Source organism: Lissotriton helveticus, chromosome 8 (genome assembly GCF_964261635.1).
Source record: "Lissotriton helveticus chromosome 8, aLisHel1.1, whole genome shotgun sequence".
In the NCBI taxonomy this organism is placed as follows: Eukaryota; Metazoa; Chordata; class Amphibia; order Caudata; family Salamandridae; genus Lissotriton; species Lissotriton helveticus.
In genome coordinates, this window is record NC_136069.1 from 1063474236 (window position 1) to 1063501229 (window position 26994).

The window sequence follows — 26994 nt, forward strand, 5'->3', positions numbered from 1 at the left end:
TTGACACAGTGGACCACATTCTTTTAATTTTTCTTGTCAGGTCCGCAGGCTTGCAAGATTGTCTCATTCCCTAGGAAAAGATCTCAATCAGTTAGACTTTTCTCTTATAACTGTCCAGAGGTCTAACTGAACTGTGGGGTGCCACAGGGCTCTTCCCTTTCTCCTCATCTTTTTAATCTTTATATTCGCCCTTTGATTCACTCTCTCAAAAGACAGGGAAGTAATTTTTTTAATTATGATGAAGATATGCAACTACTCTTTACAATCAATGATACACCCGATATTCTGGAACGCTTTTTTAAGAAACTATGCTGTAAATCCGGGATTGGATGAACAGCAAACATTTGAAGCTCAACCATGATAAAATGGAGATAGTACTCATTAAAAATAGGCCCCCTCTTTGTAGCCCCAAGTTCTGGCCTAATGAAATCTCCACCCTCAAAAGAAATCAGTAAAAATCCCAGGCTTTATAATGAATGAGGAACTATCTAGCTTCTCCCAACTCTTGCGGATTAGGAAAATCAAGAAATTTCTTACTGGAGACGCCTAGGGTCAACTCATATTGGCTCTAGTCATGTCAAGCATTGACTATGCCAACACCCTTTATCTGAGCCTCCCTACACCCCTCATGTGTAGGTGCCAACTGATTCAAAATAAAGCCGCTCCACTGATTCACCAACTTCTCAAACATTTTCAGGACCTCTGTCTTTTCTGACTGCAACATGAGGTTCTTTTTGGTGCTCAATGTATGGATCCTGCCTCTTCCTGGGGCTTGATTTATTTTAGAGCTCATCCATCATTGCAGAAAAAAAAGACACTGCTCTTGGCTGCTTGTAATGCACTCTGTTGTGTCGGCGCCACAGCCCAGGACAAACTACAGGGCCTGCCCAGGAGTACACCCAATCTGAGTACATGAGGTCCGGGTACACGGCACTGAACCCGTGCAGCCAGAAGTCTGACTGTGTTTGTCTCTCTTGCACTGTGAGGTAAAAAGTTGCAAGAGGTGCACAACCATTGGGTTTATCACAAAAACCTCACACACGTTCAGGTCAATATACTTTTACAGGACCAATGTACATAAAATGCCGTCCTTTCAGCTCGAAACACCAACTCCAGCTGTGCAGGTAACGACACCATTCTGCAAATGTATGTAAACCCGCCATGACATATAATGACAAGCATTGGCAAATCCAGTAAGACTGGCTTACCCTTTCAATAATGGCTAAAACATAAAAAAGTCTTAGACAGTGTGGAAACGTTTGCTTTCTGTTAATTAGATTCATATAGTGCTCACTACCCCTGATGAGGCGTTGAAGCACTTTATGGTAAAGTGCATCTGCAAGATAAACAATTTAATGTATGAGGCTGCGGTGTACCTTTGAGATCTAAAATAGCCCCCTGCATTGCAATATACACACTGTGAGTTGGAATGAATCACCAAACAGCCAATTAAATGAGGTGAGAGAGTCATACTCTTCCAAAACCCTGTGTGAAAGATCTAGTAACAATCGGGCTTGAAGACAGCTGTGATGTCACAATCATGGTGTGACTACTGATGTGACTGCATTAATGTATTGATAACAGAATGTTAGTGTTGCTGTTCTGATAATAGCAGTAATGTGATTTTGTGACTGTTCGGTTTTGCGTTTTAATTGGAATAGCAAACACTGTTATGAAGTCGTAATTGCTTTGTTAGTCCAACTTATGCACTTGCATTTGTTTTTTTAAATAATTGTGACTCTTTAGATCAACAGTGAGTCTTTATCAGACAAACGTACATGGCTAAGCTTAATTTCTGCTTAATTCTCCTTAAAATCAAGTTTGTTTGATAAATCATGGCATGTAGAAAGGAAACAAAACCCACTGTGCTCCAAGCATAAGCGCAAAACAGTTTATGTGAGCGCATTTATTTAGATACAATAGTTCATCCAAAGAACTTATAGTTATAGCAACCAATAACTAGAGGGAAGGAGAAATTACGCGATTTTCCCAAGCTCGTACGATTTGGCAAAACGAAATTACAAGGATTAAGGCTGGGGTTTCTCCAAAGGCCTAAACCTCACTATTGGACATGGACCTTAAAGAAAACCTCATCCTCTCCATCAACCCCTCTGATTACTAAATTCCCTAGATTCATCCACAGTATACACCCAAGTGTGCTATGTTGTTGATAAAGCTTACAGGGACCTACTAGCTCAGTTTTACCATACTCACCTTTGGCCCATACAACATTCACGCTTTGAACTCGCAGTCCTGCCTAATCAATTACTAAATGTAGTCACCCTATCAGTTTGCCCATAGCTTCGATTTAGGACTTATACCTGTAAACCATGGCTTACCAATCTTTGTCACCTTACTATAAGTCCTGTGAATCAGAGAGTTAGAATAAACAGCCAGTGTTTAAACACATTTATTTTCTTATAATAACCACAGACGCGGGGAAAGTTTTAAAAAGGGGAAAGTTTTAAAAAGAGATTTCCTGAGTCAAATGAATAAAGGCCACAATCTCGTGACCATACATTTTACAAACAAGAATATAACCAGTAGGACATAAAGTTTGTAGGAAATCACAGCAACACGTTTAGACATTGGTACCTGGGACGGGTGAGAAGGGGAAATAGCACAAGGACATACCACATGGATTATATTTACCTAGAATGGTGCAATGACCAATCCTGGCCACGGGCTGGGGAAAAACAGACCCAGGACCAGGCTCCCGACTAATCAGGTGCCCACGGGACAAGACAGGGGCAGATCAGGACAGGTGACCTCAGCTAAGTGCAACGCCAGCGTCACACTCCTCTCTCTAGGAAAGCCAATTAGTACCCTGACTGGGTAATCAATTCTTATGACAGAGTGCTCCGCCAGCACCTCTGTTCTCGATCGCCTGTTGAGTGCGTTGGGTCAGTGACAGGTCAGCTATTGGGGCAAGTCAGACAATGTCTCTATCTAAACCTACCTTAGTTATACTATTTCGTGACCAATGTACCACCCCTAAATGTTGCAAATCTATGTGTTCCCCTGAGGGATAAAAAAATAGATTTCCTAAGCATAAGGAGTATCTGACCTATAGTATGTTAGCATGATGCATCTATACGTACCCTCATTTGCTCCAAATATATATATATATCTGTATGCGCTTGCAAGAGGGAAAACGTTTCTTCGCTTCTTGCGTATCTATTGCTAACAGAGTAGGCCGAGAACCATACAGACGCCATTTTCCGGACCTATGCTCGAACACGGGCTGTGATCATGTGTTAGTCTCCGGCAGTTGTCAAGCCCATGTTCATCTGAATTACTGGGAGCAGCTGAACGTAGGCTGTTTACTCGATTGTTCTGAGACTCAAGGTCGCATCTGGCTTTGGGTGCGATAAGCACATTCCTGGAGGCGCCGTGCCTACACTCCCGGGCACCAAGACGAAAGGGAGACACCCCTCCTGGCCTTCTCAGTAATAAATAGTTAAGCTTTGAACTAATCATGTGTGCCATATATGGTCCTTCCCTGGAGCTCGAGGGCTAACTGGTGTTTTTCCTTTACTGTGATTATATGTGTTGAACCGAAAAGTATATAACCTAATGTTTGAATACGAGCCAACAGTCTTCTCCGTGCACCTGATGGGTGAGGGTTGGAGAGACTCCTCTATAGAGTATTTTGCTTAATAAATGATTGAACTATTCTTCACTGCCAACCGACTGATTATTTGGTAAAGGGATTGGGGCTATTGGTCAGTATAGCCCTTTATGTTATTTTGATAGTACTTCAGTTGGCGACTCTGGTGGGACTCCATGATAGGGTTTTCCTCCCCGTAACCGGGTAGAAAGGACAAAGAAAGGGAGCTCTGGTCGAGCGGGTGGACGGACCGAATTATTTTTTACTTACTCCGCTCTCGCGATCAGAGTGCCCCAGCTGCGAGTGACCCTTCGCCGGATTCCTATGGGCGCAACCCAGGAACTGATCGCGTTGGTCTTCAGGAGTTGGCAGTGGAGAATACGCAATTGTACCTGTGTGCACCAGGTGAGTGGATTGGTTTTGGTGTATGACTGTGTAGGATTTGGTGGTCGGTGTATCACGGAGAATCTTGGGGTCTGACGGGGCAGCATTGTGGCTGCACGGGTAGATGCTCCACGGACTTGTTTTGTGAACAATTGAGACGCCGATCGGGCGCCCTGGTGTGGCTCGTGTGGTACGCACCCGGCCAGACTGGTCTCGGAAAGGCCTGTGGTTGTACCTGGGTAGCCTTGGGGACACATCTGAAGCGATGCTAAGGAAGCAGGCTTATTCAGAACAGTCCCAGGGGTGAACTAGGAAGACTGTAGGATGGTCTGTAGGACAGTCTGTGGTTATACCTGCCCGTCGGTCTCTTGGTAGTCTTTGGACTGCTTGATTTTGGTATCTGTTGGTCTGGAATCTGAATTGATTGATTCTCCATGAACAGGAGTCGACGGGCTCTGTTCTTTGTTTGGAAAGACAGAAAAGAGACATGTCGTTTTGAATATCTTTGTATGTACATATATTATTGATCTGTGCATGTTTGAATAAGAGTGAGGTTGAAAAGGTTGTGAATGTTTGAACATGGCCATGTTTGGAAATATGTTTTTATGATTGAATGAGAAATACGTGACAACAATCACGATGCCGTGTGTTAGCAAATTGAGTTGTTTTGGATGTTGTTGCCGCCCTAATGATAAGCGCTTGGCTGAAAGTCAACCTGCCCCACCTGAGAGCAGCCCGAGTTATGATATGTATGTAAAGCATGGTATTCCACCTCTCTTGTTTAATACAGTATGGCATAAATATACTAAGGATAATGTAGAGTTGCAATGGCCTTTAACCGGGTCTTTAGATGGGAAAAAGATACATTTTCTGCAGGATCGATTGTTTTCTAAACGTAGTCGACAGTCAATGTTTGATTCCCTAACCTATGGCAGAAGGAAGCAAAGCGTAGACGTATACGGGAGGAGAAAGTATGCAGAATGAAGGAAGGTCAGACGTTTTAGCAGAAAGCCATTGCTTATGATAAAGCTAAAACCGAACAGAGAATTGATTGTGCAGGCAATTCAGATTGCAAGTGGATAAGACCTATGAGGCTAGGACTGAAGTGGAGGATGAACTGAAGGATTTGTTGGATACTTGTCCACCTCCCCCTTATGCTCCACAACGTATATATCCTGTTGTTCCCCCAACTCCAGTACAGGTCCCTTCAGCCTCCGCCCCTGTTGTTTCCTCTTCCCCTACCTCTCCAGGAACATCCTCTGTTTTATCTCCCTCTGTGTCTGAGCCGGCTACTTTATGGTCTGTTACATTGCCATCTTCTGTTATGTCCACAGCTGTTTTGTCTCCCCCTTCCCTTGCGTGGGCTTCCCATTCCGTGAGCACGACCCCATCCTTAGCTGTTTCAACTCCATCTCGTGCTCCGGGGGATTTCGACACACGAAAGTTGTTTATTCGTTCGACTGTAGGACTAAATGAGAAACAGATGACTGAAAATCAGTCATCCCAGTGGATGCGAGAGCCTATTTATACTATAACTGATATATGGAACATGCTTCGAGACTTTGAGCCTGTTATGCAGCAACATGCCCTGAAACACATGGCCACATGTCTTCTTACTTTATGGGAACAGTGTTTTGCAGGAGGGATGGCACCCCCAAGCGATGTATGATATTCGGGACAGGGCTCATAAGTCTGAACTTAGACCAGAGGAAGTGTACAAAAATGTTGAGGTTTTATTAAGTTATCGAGGGCGGATGCACCAAAAATGTTCCTCATGGGATTCTCAGCACCCTATGCGAGAAGTCCATCCTATCTTTCATCCTGAAATACCGGAATTAAAGAATGATCAGGATGAGGCGACTAGACCTCGTGTAGAGGCACGAGTGCAGGAACAATGGGTTTACACCCCCTGGAAGAGGAGTGAAGTCCTCTTGATAAAATCACAACTACCTGACCCCCTTAAGAATACCACAGCTCATTATAAAGAACTCCCAGAAGCGGCTTCCTCAGCCGTTATGACCCTAGCCATAGACCTATTTTTTGCGTTGTTAGTCCCTGTTGATGTATGGCGTCAGGTGCATGATCAGGACCATGTTCAGGAGTTAGGCGGAACATGGGAACAGATAAAAGATTGGGATAAGGAACGTAAGCTTGGTGATAAACCAAAACCCGAACTATTTGCGTTACCTGGCCGTATTATTACTTACATGCATTCCTTTAATTCTGCCTCGTAAGGTGGACTGGGATAAATTGACAGCATGCAAGCAGAAGAAAGACGAAAGTGTTTCTGATTTCTTCACTAGATTTGAAGGCGTATTCATCGATTTTAGTGGACAGGATTTATCATTGGAAGGTGGTATACGAATATTTGTTAATCGTTTTGTGACCAATTTGTTACCGGAAGTTTCTTCGCGGCTACAAGCCGCTGAAAGTACCTGGACCACGTCTACGCCCTCGGTAATATTGAGTATGGCCCAATATTACGAACATAGAGAAAATGAGAGTAAGGCTAAGACGGAAAAGAAAATAAAAGATCTTAAGACACGGGTGTTGTTACAACAAGTTGTTCGAGGACGAGGCAGAGAGAGAGACGGTAGACGGTTTGTCCCGATGGGGGCGGGAACCGGACGAGGCGGAGGGCCTGTTGTTGTTTTGGGAATAAACCAGTGTGCTTACTGTAAGGAGGAAGGCCATTGGCGATTTCACTGTCCATTGTTGCTGGCTCAGAATGGGGCTATGAGAGGAGGAGGAAGAGGTCAAGGTGGTGTGGATCGCGGTGATATGCGACGAGAGGAGGCGACGCACATCGGATCGGAAAATAATTATTTCGATAATCCGAGAGGTAGGCAGTATTATAATGAGGACTGTGCGATGGATGCAACTGAAGGGTATGCCTATACAGAGGACAGCCAAGGACAGAGTGTGGGGCCAGGTGTCTGTACCCGTTGATCAGCAAGGTCCTTATGTAAAGGCGCATTTGATGGAGACATCTGAATTTTTTTTAGTTGATACGGGTGCGATGAATAGTTCTATTTCTCTGTTCCCAGGGGCTGCTCTGTCCCGGCAAAATAATGTTTCGGTGGGATTCTCGGGCATTCCGGTGGTGAGCCCCATTTCCAAACCTATTCCGTTCACAATTGGTCAAGTTACGGTAGACTCCCCGTTTCTTTTGACTTCCCATTGTGGTGAAAATGTATTGGGCTTGGATTTGTTGAAGAAATTACATGCAAAAATGTATTGTTCACCTGATGGTGTTTATTTGACTATCAATCCCCTTGGCAAGCATACTTTGCAGTGTTTCACCAAAAATGAACCTCTCCCTTCTGAGTTTGCTGCTATCTCAGCAACGCTGTGGGCCACTGGAGACACAGATGTAGGATTATTAAGAATTCCACCCGTTTCTATTACTTTGAAGCAAAATGCTCGGCTTCCACGTATACCTCAGTACAAAATTACTCCAGCAGGCGAGAAAGCTTTGCTCTCCATCATACAAGATTTGATCAAAAAGGGTGTGGTGGAGGAGACAGCTGCTAATGTATGCAACAGCCCCATTTTACCGATCTTAAAAAAGGCCACTGTTGGAAGTGATCTAGACTATGTTGATACTTATAGTTTTGTGATTGATTTGCGTAAATTAATAAAATAGTGGTGCCCCAATACCGTGTGGTTTCTGACATCACTACTATTCTCACTATGATTCCTCCCACTGCTAAATATTTCTCGGTGATCGATTTAAAGAATGCTTTCTTTAGCAGTCCAATTCATCCTGATAGCCGCCATATTTTCGGCTTCTCATTATCTGGTCGCAGCTTCCGGTTTTGTCGGCCTCCCCAGGGGTACACAGAGAGTCCTAGTATTTATAGTCAAGCTTTGAAGACATTGTTGGATGATTTGGTTCTGCCCCCTGGTAATGTGCTTTTGCAATATGTTGATGATCTGTTAGTGGCCTCTGATACTGAGGAGGCTTGTAAGGAAGCCACTGTACAATTATTGTCTCCTTTGGAGGCTAATGGCAATAAAGTATCTCTTTCTAAATTCCAATATTGTCGAAGGGAGGTGACCTACCTAGGTCATCTACTGTCGGAAGAGGGAAGGAGACTAACCCCTGAGCCTGTGACTACCATTTTTAATATGTCTGTACCTCGTACTCAGCTTGATGTTCGTGCATTTCTCGGCATAACTACTTACTGTCGCCAATGGATCCCTAATTTTTCCCTTCTCACTACACCTCTCCTGTATTTAACCACTAAAGATGTGCATGAACCTTTACCCTGGAGTGATGCTTGCCAAAATGCTTTTGACTCTTTCAAATCTGCGCTTTGCTCTGCACCCCTTTTTGGTACCCCTGACTACCGAAAACCTTTTGTGCTTTATACACGAGGTCGACGGTTGCTCGCTTTCTGTGTTAACACAAGGATTTGGTGGTAAGCAGAGACCTTGTGCCATTTCTCGGTGGTGTTGGATAACGTCACCAGAGCATCCCCTAGCTGTCTAAGGGCTACTGCTGTGGTCGCAGTGGCTATTTGACAGTAGGAAGGGCTCGTTCTGAACACTGATATCACAGTGATGGTACCGCACGCTGTGGATGCATTATTGAACAAAACGAAGACCCAGCACCTTACGCGTGCGCGTCTTACAGGGTACGAATTGACTTTGTTTGCTGTCCACATTACGATTAAATGATGTGCCACTCTGAACCCTGCTATGTTACTACCCCTCCCTTCGAACGAAAGGGACAATGATTTTCATGATTATATATTCCGGATAGAGGAAGAGACAAAGGGACGGGTAGACCTGACAGACAATCCTCTATCTGACCCTCAAGGGGAGATGTATGTCGATGGCTCTTGTTTCAAATTACCGGATGGCACGACAACTGCTGCATATGCGATAACTACTCTTCACACTGTAGTTGAAGCTTCTCGAGTACACTATCAATCAGCACAGGCAGCTGACTTAGTGGCATTGCTTCGGGCCTGTGAACTAAGTGAAGGATTGAGAGTAAATATTTACACCGACAGACAATACGCCTTCGGCGTGGCTCATAGTTTTGGCCAACTTTGGGCCAAAAGAGGTTTTCTCACTTCCCATGGTCAGCGAATACAGCATGGCCCCATGATTTTGCGATTGCTGACAGCATTGACGTTACCAGAGATGGTGGCTGCAGTTAAATGCAGTGCACACAAGGCAGTGGTTGATGCAGTGAGTGAAGGTAATGCCTTTGCTGATCAAGTAGCTAAGGAAACTGCAAAATCCAAATTGACCTCAATGTTTGTGACTAGCTCTGCTAGGTGGGTGGCTGAAACAGAGATGGTTAATAACACCATGGAGAGTATCTGAGAAATACAGAAAGAAGCTTCCCCTATGGAGCTGGCCCTCTGGAAAGAGAAAGTTGGGAAATTAGATGCAGACTATTGTTGGATTGATTTGACAGAAAAACAGCGGTGAATTAGTGAATGCGGTGGTGACAATGGCACATGGATCAGCTCATATTGGAGCAAAGGGTATTTGTGCATTATTACATCCTGTATGGTACAATCCCAATATTCCAAGGACCGATGCTCATTTGGTGCAATATTGCATGGTTTGCTTACAACATAATCCTGGGGGCAGGGAGCCTGTTCTGAGTGGAAACTTTGCACCACCATCTTTGCCTTTTGAGGTGCGCCAAATGGATTTTATCCAGTTGGAGCGCGTAAATAAATTGAAGTATGTCCTGGTGTGCGCTTTCAGTAAATGGGTGGAAGCCTACCCGACCAAAGAAAATACTGCTTTGGCAATGGCAAAGGTGTTGGTAAAGGAATACTTCCCACGCTATGGATTGCCTCGGGTGATCTGGAGTGATAACAGGGTACATTTTAATGCAGAATTCATCAGTAACATTTGTAATGGACTACAGATTAAACAGAAATTCCATGCGGCTCGACACCCCCAGTCCCCTGGGTTGGTTGAGAAGTATAATGGGATACTGAAGCTCAAATTAGCAAAAATTCAAGAAAGTACCGGATTGAAGTGGCCAGATGCTCTACCACTGGCATTAATGTCAATACGGGTTACCCCACATTCTTGTTCTGGCTTATCTCCGTATGAGGTCATTTTTGGGTGCCCTGCTAATGTTTGGGGCGTCCCGAGACCCAGAACATTTCGTGATCTAGAGAATCTTATGTTGACAGACTATCTGTATGCTTTGACTAAAGATATCCGTTCCATTCATCAACAGGTCTCAGCAGTTTTGCAGCCCTTGCCGAAGGGTCCCGGACATCGCTTGGAGCCAGGACAGTGGGTTCTGGTCCGTAATTATCAGCAAAAATCCAGCTTGGATCCCCATTGGTCTGAACCATTTCAAGTCTTGTTGGTCACGCGGGCGGCGGTAAAGGTGAACGGCAAGCGACACTGGATCCATGTGTCACATCTGAAAATATTACCCCTCCCGCTTCCATATGATCAGCGAATCCAGGAAGGGGTTCTGACCCAGGAAAGTGAGCGAGTTCCTCGTTTTGCCCCTTTTTCTGATGCCCAGGTAATTGGAGAAGGGCAAGGAGAAGATGTTTGAGGCTCGGAAGGGGCTCTGTCATCAGCACAAGTGATTGCCCCAGATACTGTTGCCCCTATAGTCGAACGAGAGGCTTGCAATACCCCTGTTTCACCGGATTCATCATCCTCTGTTTTGTTCTCTGATCAAGAAGTGCCTGGCCATGCTCGATACAACCTGCGGCCCAGAAAAACAAGCGGTACCCCAGGTGAACATGGTAGGAGGTAGGGAGAGACTTGAGTGATAGGGTACAGACCTGTTCCACGAATGTCTGTTAGATGCGCTTCTGGAGTACTGAGCGAGACACTGGACTGAACGCGCTGAGAGCCTTGAACATTTGCTTGCTCCGTTCATAAAGAAAGACTGAATTTCTTGTTTAAAGAGGCCCAGGTTGTGTTATCTTCAAGGGTGGTGTGAGAAAATAACTCCAACGTGAGAAGCTTGATTTGATATCATTTGTGATGAACAATAGGAGCCTGCCTGTGAGGCTCTAAACGGACACAGGAAAGAAGCACCCTCTGGCAGGTTGGACTGCATCGCCCGAGTTTATTTTTGGACTTTAAGGTAGAATGTATCCCTTTGCTCGTTTCGTTCCTGAAAAGGAATGTCTTTTTGTACCGCATTATTTCCCTGCATATATGCCTGTCTTTTCTAGTTGGATCCAACGAGTTAAAATTGCATTTATAGTTATTATAGCAATATTACTAATCACATTGATGGGAGTATTCATCTATTTAGAATTTTGCCACCCTATGCATACTGTCTTAGGAACAACTGCCCCACCTCCGGAACATGTGTTTCATACTTTAGCCCCACATAAGGAAAGGCATCGTCAGACTTATGTGAAAAATGTATTTGTTGAATTGCTTCATCAAACACACATTGCCACCAATACTACAAATTGTTGGATTTGTGGTCTTTTACCATCTGTTATGCACAAGCACGACTTATTCATATCCCTACCCTTGTCTCATCTGGGGAGTTGTGAGGCTTGGTTTAAATTACTTTCAATGATGTATATGCATTATACTGTCGGCACCGAACTATTTTGTCTGATGCCCAATGGAGCTTCCTGGTTTAGCTATAGGTGAGATGGGTCATGGATTCCCTCCTTGGTCGTCACCTACCCAGTCGGTCTTTAGACAGACTTCTTTTCGTCTCTACGGCTGTTTCTTCCCCTTTCCTCACTTTCTTACCTCCCCTACCCCCCACTACTTCTCTCTTTCCTTTCTCTCCTCTCCTAATGTATTGCTGATTGTCTGTTGTAATGTTTAACTGTCGATCTTTTCTGTTATTTTGTTGAACCTCATTGTTCCACTTCCTTTCGTCTCCCCTGCCCTCTCCCCCCGCATCCTCCCTCTATTTTATGTCTCTCCTTCGCTCCTCTCTCAATATATTGAGACTGAACTATTTTGTCTGATGCCCGATGGAGCTACCTGGTTTAGCTATAGGGGAGATGGGCCGTGAATTCCCTCCTTGGTCGTCACCTACCCAGTCGGTCTTGAGACAGACTTCTTTTCGTCTCTCCTTATTGTCTCTTCCTTTATCCTCACTTTCTCACCTCCCATACCCCCCAGTACTTTGCTCTCTCCTTTCTCTCCTCTCCTAATGTTTTGCTGATTGCTTTATGCAATGTTTAATTGTTGTTCTTTTTTTCTATGATGTTTCTGAACCACATTGTTCCACTTTCTCTCGTCTCTCCTGTCCTCTCCTCCCGCATCCTTCCTCTATTTTATCTCTCTCCTTCTCTCCTCTCTTAATGTTTTGAGACTGAACTATTTTGTCTGATGCCCGATGGAGCTACCTGGTGTAGCTATAGGGGAGATGGGCCGTGAAATCCCTCCTTGGTCGTCACCTACCCAGTCGGTCTTTAGACAGACTTCTTTTCATCTCTCCTTATTGTCTCCTCCCTTATCATCACTCTCTCACCTCCCCTACCCCCCACTACTTTTCTCTCTCCTTTCCCTCCTCTCCCAATTTATTGCTGATTGTTTGAGGTAATGTGTAATTGTTGATCTTTTTCTGTTATATTTTTGAACCACGTTGTTCCACTTCATTTCATCTCTCCATTCCTCTCCTCCCGCATCCTCCCTCTATTTTATGGCTCTCCTTCTCTCCCCTCTCAATGTATTGAGACTAAACTAGTTTGTCTGACGCCCGATGGAGCTACCTGGTTTAGCTATAGAGGAAATGGGCCGTGGATTCCCTCCTTGGTCGTCACCTACCCAGTCGGTCTTTAGGCAGACTTCTTTTTGTCTCTCCTTATTGTCTCTTCCCTTATCCTCCCTTTCTCACCTCCCCTGCCCCCTCCACTACTTCTCTCTGTCCTTTCTCTCCCCTCCTAATTGTACTGCTTATTTTTTGATGTACTGTGTAATTTGTTGAACTTGTTCTGTTTCATTGTCGATTCTCATGTAAAGCTCTCTGATACCTTCGGGTCTAGCCAGCGCTATATAAAACTCTTTAAATAAATAAATAAATAAAATAATAGATTATGAAATGATTTTAGCATATATTGAGGTTCATCAAGGATTCGACCGCGAGGGTAATAATGGAGAGGGAACCTTAGATCCGAATGCATGTATGAATATGTATACAATACATTAAAATACCACTTGGTTGAAAAATGAGATTTTGGATTTTGTTGAGTTTAATTTCACGCAGTATTTTCAACATTTTCAAGACCGTAATGTTACTGAAGATAGGGCTATTCTAGTGCCTATACTAAATAGTACCTCTGCGTTCTGTATTCAGGCAGTAGGGTACATATCAGTAGGAGAAAGCCGATGTAATTACACTTATCAGTTGTGTACATTTAGCAGCCCTCCGTTGTTAACCCCTCCTAATGTATATTTTGTTGGTGGAAAAAAGGCCTATACTTGGCTTCCATGAGGTTGGGCTGGACATTGCTACTTGTCCTTCCTGTACCCTCCAGTCTATATTGCACCCTCTAATTATCACAAGGATCACCGCTTAGATAAACAAAGTGTGCTCATAAGGAGGAATAAAAGAGAGATAGATACTACCGATATAGATCAGACGGATACTCCAGTGCAGCATTTTACCGACATTATAAAAGGAGTGTTTCCCATTTGGGGGCCTATAATAACCAGCAAAGAAGTACGCCATTTGTCCAGAGTAGTTGAAGGGGTAATTAACACTACTGCAGAAATATTGACTAATATAACCGTAGAGCTGCAAGCGACCAGACTCGTTTTGCTTCCAAATCGTATGGTTTTAGACGTTATCTTGGCAGATCGAGGAGGAGCATGCCATGTGATCGGCAGTTCTTGTTGTGTTTATATCCCTGACTCCGCCCCCTCCGTTCATTTGGCTATCCAGAAGCTACATCGTTTGTCTTCCGAAATACATGTAGAGACAGGTACATGGTCCCCCTCTGGTTGGTTCTGGGGTCTGTTGTCTTCTTGGGGATGGAAAATTCGATAGTGCTGGCATGTATAGCCAGGTTCATATTCACGTGCTGCTTTTGTGTACAATGCGGACCTTCATGTTGCTCTTATTGCGCAACTAAACTCATCTCCTCCGTGGCCGGTCCATCCCCAGCAGCAGTAAAGGCTCAGTTAGTTCAGCAGAAGCTCAAAGATTTAATGATGATTGATGAAGGAATATTTGAAGATTGAGCTGTTTTAGTTAGCTCCATCATGCTAAAGGGGCCGTTCTGAGGGATAAAAAAAATAGATTTCCCATGCATAAGGAGTATCTGACCTATATTATGTTAGCATGATGCATCGATACGTACCCGCTTTTGCTACAAATTTATATATATATATTCCTGTATGCACTTGCAAGGGGGAAAACGTTTATTCGCTCCTTGCGTATCTATTGCTAACAGAGTAGGCTGTGAACCATACAGACGCCATTTTTCCAAACCTATGCTCGAACACGAGCTGTGATCACGTGTTAGTCTCCGGCAGTTGTCAAGCCCCAGTTCTTCTGAATTACTGGGAGCAGCTGAACGTAGGCTGTCTAGTCGACTGTTCTGAGACTCAAGGTCGCATCTGGCTTTGGGTGCGATAAGCGCATTCAAGGAGGCACCGTGCCTACACTTCCAGGCACCAAGACAAAAGGGAGTCACCCCTCCTGACCTTCCCAGTAATAAATAGTTAAGCTTTGAACTAATCATGTGTGCCATATATGGTCCTTCCCTGGAGCCCTTGGGCCAACTGGTGTTTTTCTTTTACTGTGGTTACATGTGTTGAACCGAAAAGTATTTAACCTCATGTTTGAATACGAGCCAACAGTCTTCTCTGATGGGTGAGGGTTGGGAAGCTCCTCTATAGAGTATTTTGCTTAATAAATGATTGAACTATTCCTCACTGCCAACCAACTGATTATTTGGTAATGGGATTGGGGCTATTGGTAGGTATAGCCCTTTATGTTATTTTTATAGTACTTCACCCCTTCAGTGATTGGTTGGAAAGACAAGGAGAGGTCATCACATCATACTAAGATGATGTAATTTCAGTTTGATTCATATTAATTGAATCCCCATCCACAATTTACTTTCCCATGATTTCATTCCGCCCATCAATACTGTTCAACAAGTTTGATACAATTTATATGATTTCAGATCCTCCAGAGGGCATTTTCTCATAGACATCGTGGGTAAGATGCTTCTTGGTCGAGGTTCAATGCCAATGCTTCAGCAATTTCAGAGTCAGAGTGCGCGTGCGCGTCATCTTCCAAGATGGAGGATGTGACAATGTTCAGGGCCAAAGTACGAGCTAGTAGCAAAGTCAAAAAGATACATATTAGAATACAAAAATAAATGAATGCACTGAATACCACCTATCTCTACTTAACCCCATTACTTTAATTTAACTTGTGCATTAATAGTTAGGCAGAACGAACAAGCTTAGTACCAGCTGCAGCATAAGCGTTAGCATGTGAAATTTAAAGCAGCCTTTTCTGGCACTAGTGTGCAGAAGCAAAGATTTCCCACCAAGCATAGAGGTACGTCATGCCACGTAGATGTGACAGACGCATGCGTAGAGGTTTTCCCGCGTTTTCGGCGGCCATTTTTAGACCCTCGAGTTAATGTTAGTAAAAGCACATAGGTAAGCTTCCCCTAGATACTAGAAATGTCGCGTTTGTGCAAATATTAGTAAAAAAAACATGTTGGTTAATATATTACAGGTTATTCAGAGAGTGCTGAGTACAAGCAAGTTTCTGTATGTGAAACCTTGCTACATCATTTTGATGTGCAGATATTGTCAGCAGTGCCTTGCACAGCTTTGCCTAGAATTGAACCAATTAATTGGGCTCTCGGGTACCTCCAAAGTTTACAGTCATCAACAGCTGTTGTTAGCAGGATCTCCGCCGTACAGCTGCAAAAAGGACTCTTGAGACAAGGGGAGGGCGACCCAGTCTCCTGACCAGTGGTGGGTCCCAGCTGTGGGATGTGGGTGGGGCATTGAGGTGGGAGAAGGGGCCTTCTGCCCAGAATCCTGGTCAGACTGATTCCAGGAATTGTCCGACCAAGAGGGGTGGGGGTGGAAGAAAAGCCTGCTACTGAGGAGCCTGAATAAAAAGCAGGGGTTGCAAGTTGCTCAGGTTCCATTGGTGTGTAGGGGAAGGAGTCCAGTGATGCCCATGGAGGAGGGCCATGTACGTCCCTCCTTTAATTATATTAAGGAGGCATGCCCCCAGGACCAGGCCCGCCCGGGGGCTTCATGAAAAACCAGTACAGAAGACTGTGCATGATTGTTTTTCTTATTTTTGCATCAGATTTGTGACTCCATTATGATTTTATGGAAAAAAAAAGTTTTTAAAAAGTGCTTTATTGCCCTGGCAGGGTCTCTCTGGGACGCCAGGACCAGAGCTAAGGGATCAGGGCATTCCTACTCTGCCCACTTTGATTTATTTTGTAATGCTTTTGTCAGGGACTCGGCGGAAGAGGAGTCCAAAAATGGCTACCAACACTTCCTGGTTGAAGTGTTGGCAGCCAATCAGATCTCAGCACGAGATCAGTAGGGTTCGTGGAGCCTTCATGTCCCTGAATATACAAACTTGGATTTCTTTGCATATCTCTAAAACTACTGAACTGATTTACACCAAATAACAAAAAGCATTGTTTCTGGACCAAGAGCTAACTTTCAGCCGAAATTTGGTGTCATTCCGTCCAGCATTTGGGCAGTAGTCGTGTTCAAAAGCCCTACTGGAATTAACATGGGAACCACTCTTTTTTGCCCCCCCTTTTTCTCAGCACTCATATTGACTAATCACCCCGAAACTTTCCATGCTCAACTAGAATCCCGTGCTCTCCATGCCACTGGAGTCAAGCTATCCTGGCTGATGAGAGGTGAAACCCCAAAAATCGGTCCTAGGATGCTTGCTTTCAGTCCAGGGAGGACTTGGCCTGGCAGTTCGGGCTGGACTATTATGTATTTGTTTTATTTACATAAATTTATATTAACATTATTTCACATGGGGTTCTATTATGAGTCCCTGCTTGCATTATTTTCTATGAGAGCATGTTGCACTACTAGTGGTTGGCCTTATGTTGTGTGCGACTTACTCTAGGTTTGAGGTGGAGTAGATTTACTACTGTTTTGGATATTTTTGGGCTGCAGTAACTTTAGAAGTGCACTTTGTAAAAAGCAATGACCTTACTTTTTTGTGGATGGATGTCTGTATCTCTTTAAACACGTTCTTAGCCCTTAATAAACCTCTGCTTACTCCTCCCCAAACCTCTCTCATCTAGTAGTAAGTAGTAAACATATGTGTGAGGATCTACCCAAAATAAAATATAGGAGAGATGAAGGACGAAATTTACACTCATAGGTTTGCAAATTACATTTTGTAATATGTAAGTAGCTACTGTAGTAATACTTTTTTTTACTACAAAATGCTGTTTGTGAATCGAGCCTGTAAGCTGTGAATTTTATTTTACCGTTAGTAAGTAGTACTACTTTAGTACTTCTTTACGTGCTACAAAATGTTGCTTGTGAATCGAGCTAAATGTATGTATATGCAAAACCATTTTTTGTTTAGACCATGGTATGCATTTTGTTGGGGATGGTCTGTAAAAAAATGTTTACAAAATGTGAAAGTGTTTGACCATTATGGTTACATGTACATTTGGGAATAATCAGAGACCCTGGAGTACAACCCAACACTAGCCTAAGTGAACCTGTCCTCGCTTTCCATTTCCAAGAGAAGGCTACAGAAAATAAATGGCAGTAAGAAATGCTTATGGGGACTCCAGATTCAAGCTTTAAGGTCTGTATAAACATTTTCGTAATAAGCACCTCCATAATTAAAGCTTAGTCCATACTACTCTGCTCCGCAGATCAGGGAGGGTTGTACTCACGTTTAGAAGCACCTTTGTAATAATGTATGTGGTACACTTATGCCACCCCAGATTAGATCCCCAGATTAGTACCATGCGGTGAAGTGTAGTCGAGCTTGCATTAATCAAACAACCAAATCATTTCTTAGGGTGCCCTTGATAGTTATGTGTTAGAAGGGAAATGTATGCAGAGTTGGTAGCTGTCTAAGAATTTCACTTTGGCATTTCGAATCTGGAAGGGATAAAAGCAAATTACATGGAATTAAAATCAAATGAGAAAGTTTAGTCTAGGGTCTCTTTTTAAGATTATAATTAAACATTCACAGTGGAGACAATGGAGAAATAAAAGAGGCGGAGCAGGTCAGTAAATTACACGTTTCACTCACAGTAGAAGAGGAATAAAATGTGTCCTAATAAAGTGCTATGTTAGAAGTGTATTGCTGGATTAAAAATAAATCCGATCAGTGGGAGTACAAATGTTCATTTCATGTCTGGCTGCATGGATTGCATTGTTAGTGCATCTGAATGTAAGAGATAAGTATGCTAAGAAATGTGCTACATTACGCAGTCTAAAGGTGTGCACCCTGAATATCGAACCCAGAATATCGATGAGACAGAATATGAAGGAAAAAATATTAAGATAAAACAATATCAGCAGGTAAGAAGGTCTAGATTTTCTGTACCTAACTCCACATTTATGTACCTACGCTGATAATATATATTCAAGGTATGTAGATGAGGAGTTAGTAATAGTAAATCTATACTTCCACACATGAATTTACCTTTCAATATTTTGTCCCTCAATATTTTGTATTCAATATTCTTGTGCTATGATATTCTGGGAGTCCATATTCAGTAGTACAATCTAAATAATTGGGCAAAAAATTGTAAGATCATCTTTCACTCCTCTTTTTAAACTTCTTTTTTTTTACTCTTGGGCTGGACTGAGGCGCCGGACCTATATTTCTGCAAAAGTCGTCTTTGAAGAGGGGATAGGCCTCCTGTGTTTGCATATATCAAGCAATCCCACTTAAAAATGGCTGTTAGAGAAGCAGACAGGATTTACAGGAAGCAGTCTAAGCCCAGCCAGCCGTGCTATGTATGGGCGTTGAAAATTCAGGTAATCAATATTTTCTCTTTAAGAGTGTATGTTTGGGGGGGTGGGAGGATGAGAGATGTGCAGATTTACACAAAGAAATATCATATGTCACTATTTTTGCGCATAAAACTTAACCCTAAATAACAATAAAAAATTGCACACTGTCTAAAATATATTACCAACATTCCAGTTGACAGATTCACACATCTGGAATTAAATCGAACAAGGTATATATGACTGCACATACTGTAATGCAGATGAAACACATGGACAGTGAATTTCAAAATAATACTTAGTTAAAAAAGATGTCCCCACATTCTCCCCCATTCAGTATAATAAAGCAAACATTATTGTGATGTGTACAGACTAAGGGCCCAAATACGACCTCGTCGGTCGGACAGCCAGGCTGCAGCATCGGCGGTTGGAAGAAAGAACACCAAGCTGGCAGCATCCTGACCTACATGTTATGAGACCACCACTGGTCTGGCGGTGTGTCAGCAGCTGTGGAATGGTGGCCTTATGCTTCGGCTCATAAAGAGTACCTGAAGCACATTGCGGTGCCACTTGCACATTGGGTGCACTGTGTACCTTGCACCATGTAATGCATGACTCACAGTGCACGCACTACAGTGAAAACAGAGGGGGGCACAATATGTGCCCCCATGCACAATGCTCAATGGGAAACATCGCACTAGGGCCCTGTTTGGGGCCCTTACCCGGCTTTTCCTTTGACCTTTTCATGGTGGGGGCCTCAGAAAGGCAGGTAATAATTGCCACGGCGGTGCCGGCATCAACACTGTCTCCATAGCCTACCGTTTTTCCGATCGCCGCCACCGGAGGATCAAAGATCCTGGTAGTTGCAGCGGTCTTATGGCAATCCAACCATCATAATCGGGTGATTGGGCCAACAAGGAGGCACCATACTCATAATCAGGGCCTAAGAGTTACTGAACAAGCACAAAGTTAAAGGTCAAAATTTGATGCTATCAAAGATAATGTAGACAGAGTTCTAGAATTTTAATGGAAAAATGTTTGGTAGATGGTCAGGTCACTAGCAAAAAGAAGCTTTACAAATGACTTTAATGAGTTAACACATGTAAACAAAATGTATTTGTACCTATATTTGCATGTTTTAGCTTGTTAATGCCAGAACTAATGGTTTTTGTGGTAATGAGATAGGAGTGGTAATGGTGCAGGTAGTGGTGATAGCAGTTGTGGTGGTAATTGATGATAATGGTGGTTGTAATGGTGGTGGTGGCAGTAAAGGTGTAGGTATTATTAGTTGTGGTGGTTGTAATGGTAGTATTGATGGTGGTGAAAGTGGTAATGGTGGTAATTATGATTGAAGTGCTAATGGTGGTGGTGGTAATACTGGTGGCAGTTATAGGGATGGTAATGGGGCTTATGGTAGTAAAAGTGTTGGTGGGAATGGTGATGATGGTGATAGAGTTAATTATGGTGGCAATGCTAGCTGTGATTTTATCGTTGGCAAGGAGTATATGGTCATAGTATTAGTGTTAATGATGGTGTCAATGGTAGCTGTGGTGGTGTGGTAAGCAGTGTATTGTTGATGGTGGTGGTAATGCTAGTGCTGCTTGTAATAGTGGTGGTAATTGTGCTGGTAGTAGTGGTAACAGTGGTGATGTAAATGTGGTGGTAATTACTCAGTAGGGAAGCACAATAAGGCATCTTCAGGGTAGCTGCTCGCAAGGTTGAAAGAGTACAATGCATCCAGTAGCAGAAGAGCAGTAAGAAGCAGTATGGGTTGGGCTCAAACCAGGAGGACAATGCAGTAAGATTGCTTTGGCTTGTGAGATAGGGAACTCGTTTTTCAGTCAGACCATCACAAACCATGAAAAAACTAATACGTGACAATCTTAAAAGCTACTGCTTTAAAAAATACAAAAGTTATTGTATTCTTGTACACAATGTAGGTATGAGAAAGATAATTAAATGTGCGATGATTAAATATGTTTTTCAGATTTAAAACAGTCCCTATTGAACTGTAATATAAGTGCTATATATGAGGAAAATTGGTACAGTAGTCAACCGTATTCCAAATCGTCATAGAGAGTAAAGATTAAAGAACAAAAACCTACGCTTGTATATTAGAATTAATGAATAATTGGTAACAATATATCTTGCAGATAGCTGCATGGTCAAGCCGCAACTAATCAATCAATTTGCAGGTAGTGATGCCCCACACAAAATAACATGCACTAAAATACTAAAAGCAAAGCAATAACGTCATCTTGGAGATAAGTGGATTATACTTGTATGGCAAGATCAATTGGAAATCAATACACACTTGTGAATACTAACAAAACCCACAAATTTTCAACAGCACAATTTTAAAACCTCTCAATTACTAGGTAGTAAGTGAACACCAGAGGAAAATGCCCACAACATGAATTATGGCGGTGATGTTCCTTGTTCATTATTGTAAATGTGCTGGCTTTATTACAAACACCACTGGCGGAGTTTGAGGAGTTTTTCCCATGCCGCACTCCGCTTGGAGCACAGATTTCAGAAAAAACTCTGTAAACTGCGGAGTGGCAGAGTTTACCGGGACCCACCCCATTGTGATGCTGCTTCAAGGAGTGATTATGTCCTTGACCTTCTTTGGATGCAGCTATTGCCATGTGTTGCTGCTCTCCTACTCCCCCGTGATGTTTGCCTGTGCTGCTTTCTACCAATGACATTATTCCTCTGGACGGGAGGGGCAGGGTAGGAAATTGGAATCGGGAGGATTCAGAACGGGCAGGGTGGGGGGAAGCGTATGGTTCTGGATAATGTAGGATTGACACATCAGTGCGCAGTCTTTAGTTTTTTTTACTTTATAAGCAGATGGACTACAAGTCCAGTGCGGACGCCACGTAAGCTCTCAGTGAGCCAACTATGGACTGGCTTTGGGTGGGGGACAGTTATTGTGCTCCGTTTAGTTGGGGGAGGTGGCAATATTGTGTGCCTAAAATGGTATTTAAGCAATCACAGAAACTGGAACACAGAGCAGCAGTTTTGAGAGTGGGATGGTCCAACATATGAAAAGCTGTTACAGCATCACCATCACAGCTCATGTGTGGCTCGGGAATCCACTCTGTATCTAGGAAGAGCTCCGAAACAACTAAGTGGAGTGCTGAACTGTGTGATTCAGCTCCTATGCTATACCAACATCCAGAATGCATGGCGGCGGCCGGCCAGCCACGTGGTATTCAAGGAGGGAGGTTGCTGCCTTTGGCCCCAGGTGGGGTGAGGCTCCTACTTTGCCACAGGAGCAAGGACCTCTTCTAGTAATGTTCACAGGTTATGTGGTATTGGGCCGTGCTGCAGAGGAAAGTGGGATACCTTGAGGCTGGAAGGGGACACTAATCTATTACTATTATTAGCTTCGGACTAGAATTCCGCTGCTCTGCGGAACTCCACAGAATTGTACAGAGTTTTAGGATAATGACGGGGAGTAGAACTCCAGTGAGCTCTGTCCACCCATAGTTAGAATTAATTGCATTCCACATTTTTATCTTGATTTTTCCCTACAACTACCTATTTCACAAAAAAAAACACAACTCAACCATCCTAACTGTACTATCGCTGTAACTGCACTATAACTGTGCTGTGGTTCACAATTAGGTTGCCCGTAAACTTTCTCTCTCAAATTAAAGCTCAGTAGAATATCATATTGTCAATCAGTAACACCCAGGAAACAGGCAAAAGCACTTTCCTCCAATGTTACAAAGCATGCAGCAATGGGCTCAGTCAGATTCTTAAGAGCAGCTTTTCCAAAGCCAGGTTATCTTCAAGGCTTTGTCATGATTTTGGGGGAATATTAGATTTAAAAAAAAACTCCTCCATTACTGGTGGGTATTTCTGGACAATGTCTCTTCTGACGGATGATCAACCAATTCTTCATCATTGGCTTTTCTTATGTGTACTTTAATGGGTTTTGCCTCTTTCTCCTATATATACTCTTCCAAAGCACTCACAGGTCACCATAGCATGGTTAGTAGTACTTTGCATCAACCTCAAATAAAATAATAAGTAAATAACTGTTGAACATCAAATTTGGCTACATTGCCATTCATCAGGAGAAGGGGAGGTAGACAAAAGGCAATAAAGACACTAAGGTTTTTATGTGGTCCTTTTTCAAAATGTTTTGAGGTGACATGGAAGCAGATGGGAAGTGTTTCTACAGAGTATGTAGATGTGGAGCTCAGAATAGTAAATCTTTACTTACCTATACATAATTACCCACATATACTTGCCCTCACAATATTTTGTTATACAGTATTCCTGCCATGATAATTTTTAGGAACAATATTTTTGTGTTCGATAATCTGGCAAGCATCCCCCTTTACCATTAAGGACTAGCTTTCAAATCACTCAGTAACATGCTGAAGTTTCATTCTGAAAATCATCCAGCTTTAATTTCTTTCTGTTGCATTCGCACCTGGTACCGGGTACCTGAATGTTGGCATACCTATGAGAGTCAGGTCAATCTCTGTGTTTGATTCTTCTATAAGGAGCAACTTTTCTCATCATAGTTGCAAAGACAAATACAGCTTTAGAAGCAGGTAAAAATGTAAACCATTTATTTAATTCTCAAGCTATATTCACCATTAATATTAACAACAACAATGAGGAACGAATCCTGGGTCAGCTAATTTCTGGTAATTGCATCATTTACAAACCATCTTGTTTTAACACTTCATTAACCACTAAAACTAAACATGAACAAATGGAAAGATAAGGTCTCCAGTACAAACTACTTAAATCATTTGTTTTAAGAGTGAGACTCTTATTTAATATAAATAGCTTGAAATCATCCAAAGGCCCGTGTTTGAGTTGTATTGAGGGTTAAAGAACTGTATTTCTACATTTCCATTTTCTCTACTGCTGAAGCTTGACAACAGTATAAATAAACATTGAAAAATCTGAGTATTGGGGATTGTATCTGGCATGCACAAAGATGCACATATGAGGCAAGCACTGAATGAGAGCACACATATAAAACACAGGATCCTTCACAGACGTATGGATGGAATGAAAGAATATGTTTTAAAATCACCACCTCATGGACATCACTCAGTCAGGGTTCTACAGTAACCACAGCATAGCAGCAACAGGCTACATAAGGTTTATCATGACAGAGGGGAAACCACCACACAAATCCTCCTCAACCTTTCACCGGCATTGAAAACCATATCCCATAGCACCCTCATCTCTAGGGTTATGGACTCAGGAGTTCAAGAACCTGCTCTTAGATGGATCAACTCCTTCCCTCCATACATCTCCAAACCCAAGAAAATTATTTGCGGCATCCTCAAGGATACTATCCCAGCCCAACCATTTTCAATGTGTACATGGCACCCCTTGCCTAAATGTCGGAATTTGTAAAGCGCACAGCTACCTCCACCGGAGGTGTCCCGGCGCTGTCTGTATACCACTTAGGAACCCTTCCTGGCTTTCCTGGGAAATGTCCACTCCTGGGCACCCCCCAGGTGCAGCCAGACATCCCAGTGCTTTTGGGGCCGTTGTGGAGACTAAGCAAGCTATTGCACAGAGTTGCAGCGTGGGACCCATGATCAGAACAGGCACTGAGGCGAGAATATCCAGTCAGGGGGATTAATGAGCCGGAGACCCGCCAAGGCGAGTATCGAACCTTGGCTCCTGGCCAGAGCTCTGCATCAAAGGTCTGCCTGCTCTAACCATTGAACCACACTTCTCCACATCATAAGAGCCCACAACATCAACATTGTCTCCTACTCTGACAACACACAGTTCATCCTTTCCATCACCAACGCTAACAACAGCACTAGGACTAACTTCACCTCTTGCATGACCAACATGAATGAGGGAGAACTGCCTAAAACTCAACACAGACAAAACGAATATCCTGAGCTTCAGAAACAAGCCCTCACCATGGGACTTCACCTGTTGGGCGACCAAACTGGGATCAACACCCACAGGCTAATACAGAAACCTCAGTATCATCCTAGATGACAAACTCACAATGGATAAACAGGTGAACACAGTGACCTCATCCTGTGTCCCCATCTCAGAATGCTCTGAATTTTTTTTCAAATGCCTTCCCATGTACATGACACGCACTGTCCAACCATGCCCTATTATCCATCAGACTAGACTATGGCAACGCACACTACATCAGCATTTCCTACCAGCTCCAGGTAAAAATACAGAATGTTTCTGTTCTTCTGTTTTCATGGGACGTAATGTGTTTCCTATGTAGGTATTTTTGGCACAGTTTGAAGCAGGAGTTATATTAAACAGCAAAGTCTTCTTTTTTTTGTTGATTATATTTGGATAAAATGTTTTGCCTGGAAACCAAAATAAAGGTGCAGTGGTAAATAATTCAAGCAAAGAAAATGGGCCCAGTCCCATTTTTGGACAATAAATGACATCTAATATTGGAATGCATCAGGACCTTCTCACTCCTGAACCCGAAAGCTATTACACCTGACGCACCAATGGTTGGTACCCCCTTACATGCCACCTTCTGAGAAGCTTTCTTTTCATTCACAGGGGTACAATTCATCTAATGACTTCTCCACTCCTCAGGATCACTACAAAAACCCTACAGGGTGAATGCCATAATTTAACAAATGTACTGCAAAGTTAGATTTTGTTTAATTTAGTTGTAAAGTTTCAATGATGGCTTTGCAAACATTTTGTAAATGTTTAAAGTGACTTTACTATTTGCTAACATATTTAGAGTTTGAAATATGACTGTATTCCCTCATTGCAAAATTCTCAAAGGTTTCAAAGTGTAGATCACTAATGCCTATTGATGTTTTGTAGAAACACCACCAGGCAACCACTCTTTTTTGGTGCCTGTGGAGGGACCCTCAAAACTGTGTCAAAGTTTACTGATAACATTGGCATAGTTTGTTGGATCTGCACAAAATTTAGTGAAGACTGGGGGCCTATTTATGAGGAGGTTTGCTTAGCAAAGCCACTTTGCGTGGCCCTGAGTGGCTTCATAAATCTCGAGTAAAGAAACGCAGCGCAAACCGCTGTGTTGTGCTACTCTGCCCTGGGGAGGCTTTCACTGGGCATTGCATGTTCCCATGCAACTCCGGTGGTTTTTAACACATTCCCAGATTTATCAGAACGCATTTCCAGATTTACCAGAACTGGTAAACCTGGGAATGCTCCAAAAAGTCATGCCTACCAAGGGAGGCGCAGCAAGGAGAAATATATCTATTTCTCCTCCATTCTTCCTCTTTTATAACTAGCATATTTCAGTGGCTTTATGCATTTGAGCCAGAACCATTACTCAGTTATGACTGCTTTTTTTTGTGAAAATGGGTGCGTGTGTGTGCCATTTGTGCATGTCGCATGTGCATGTTCACCACATGCTCCGGGAAGGGTCCGGCATAACGGGATATTCTTTGAATACTATCCCTAGACAGCAAAAGCTGTAGGGCTGGCCCTGCCTACTAGATGGTGGGAAATAAACATTAAAGGCTTTCTTAGGGATTGAAATGTGAAATGGTGGGAAACATCCTTTACAACGCAACTTTTACCACGCAGTGCTTTTACATCGCAACTTTTACAACGCAATCCATTACAACGCATTGCGCTGGGGGGCGCTCTAGGATAGGGAATAGATTTAATTTACTATCCAACACCTTCCCTACTATCCACGGGGACTGGAGTTGGAATAGTAAATTAAACTATTCACTATCCAGCACCCCAAAGCGCTATGCGTTGTAATGGCATGCGTTGTAAAAACTGCGTTGTAAAGGCATGCGATGTAAAAGCATGCGTTGTAATGTCATACATCCGAAATGGTAAATGGAGCAAAATTTATGTTTTGCCCTCCACTCATCAGCATGCATTCCATGGATTCAGATAATCACAGCACTAATTATACTCCACAGATTTCTGCTTACAAGTTACTTCTGTTGATGGCTTCAAGCACGTAGCACTGTCAGGGCACAGATAACTGTTTTACAAATAGATCAAGCCATGCGTCACTCTTTGAAGAACATGGTGTCAGATTGTGCGAGCAACATGAAAGCTCCTGACTTCGCTGATCT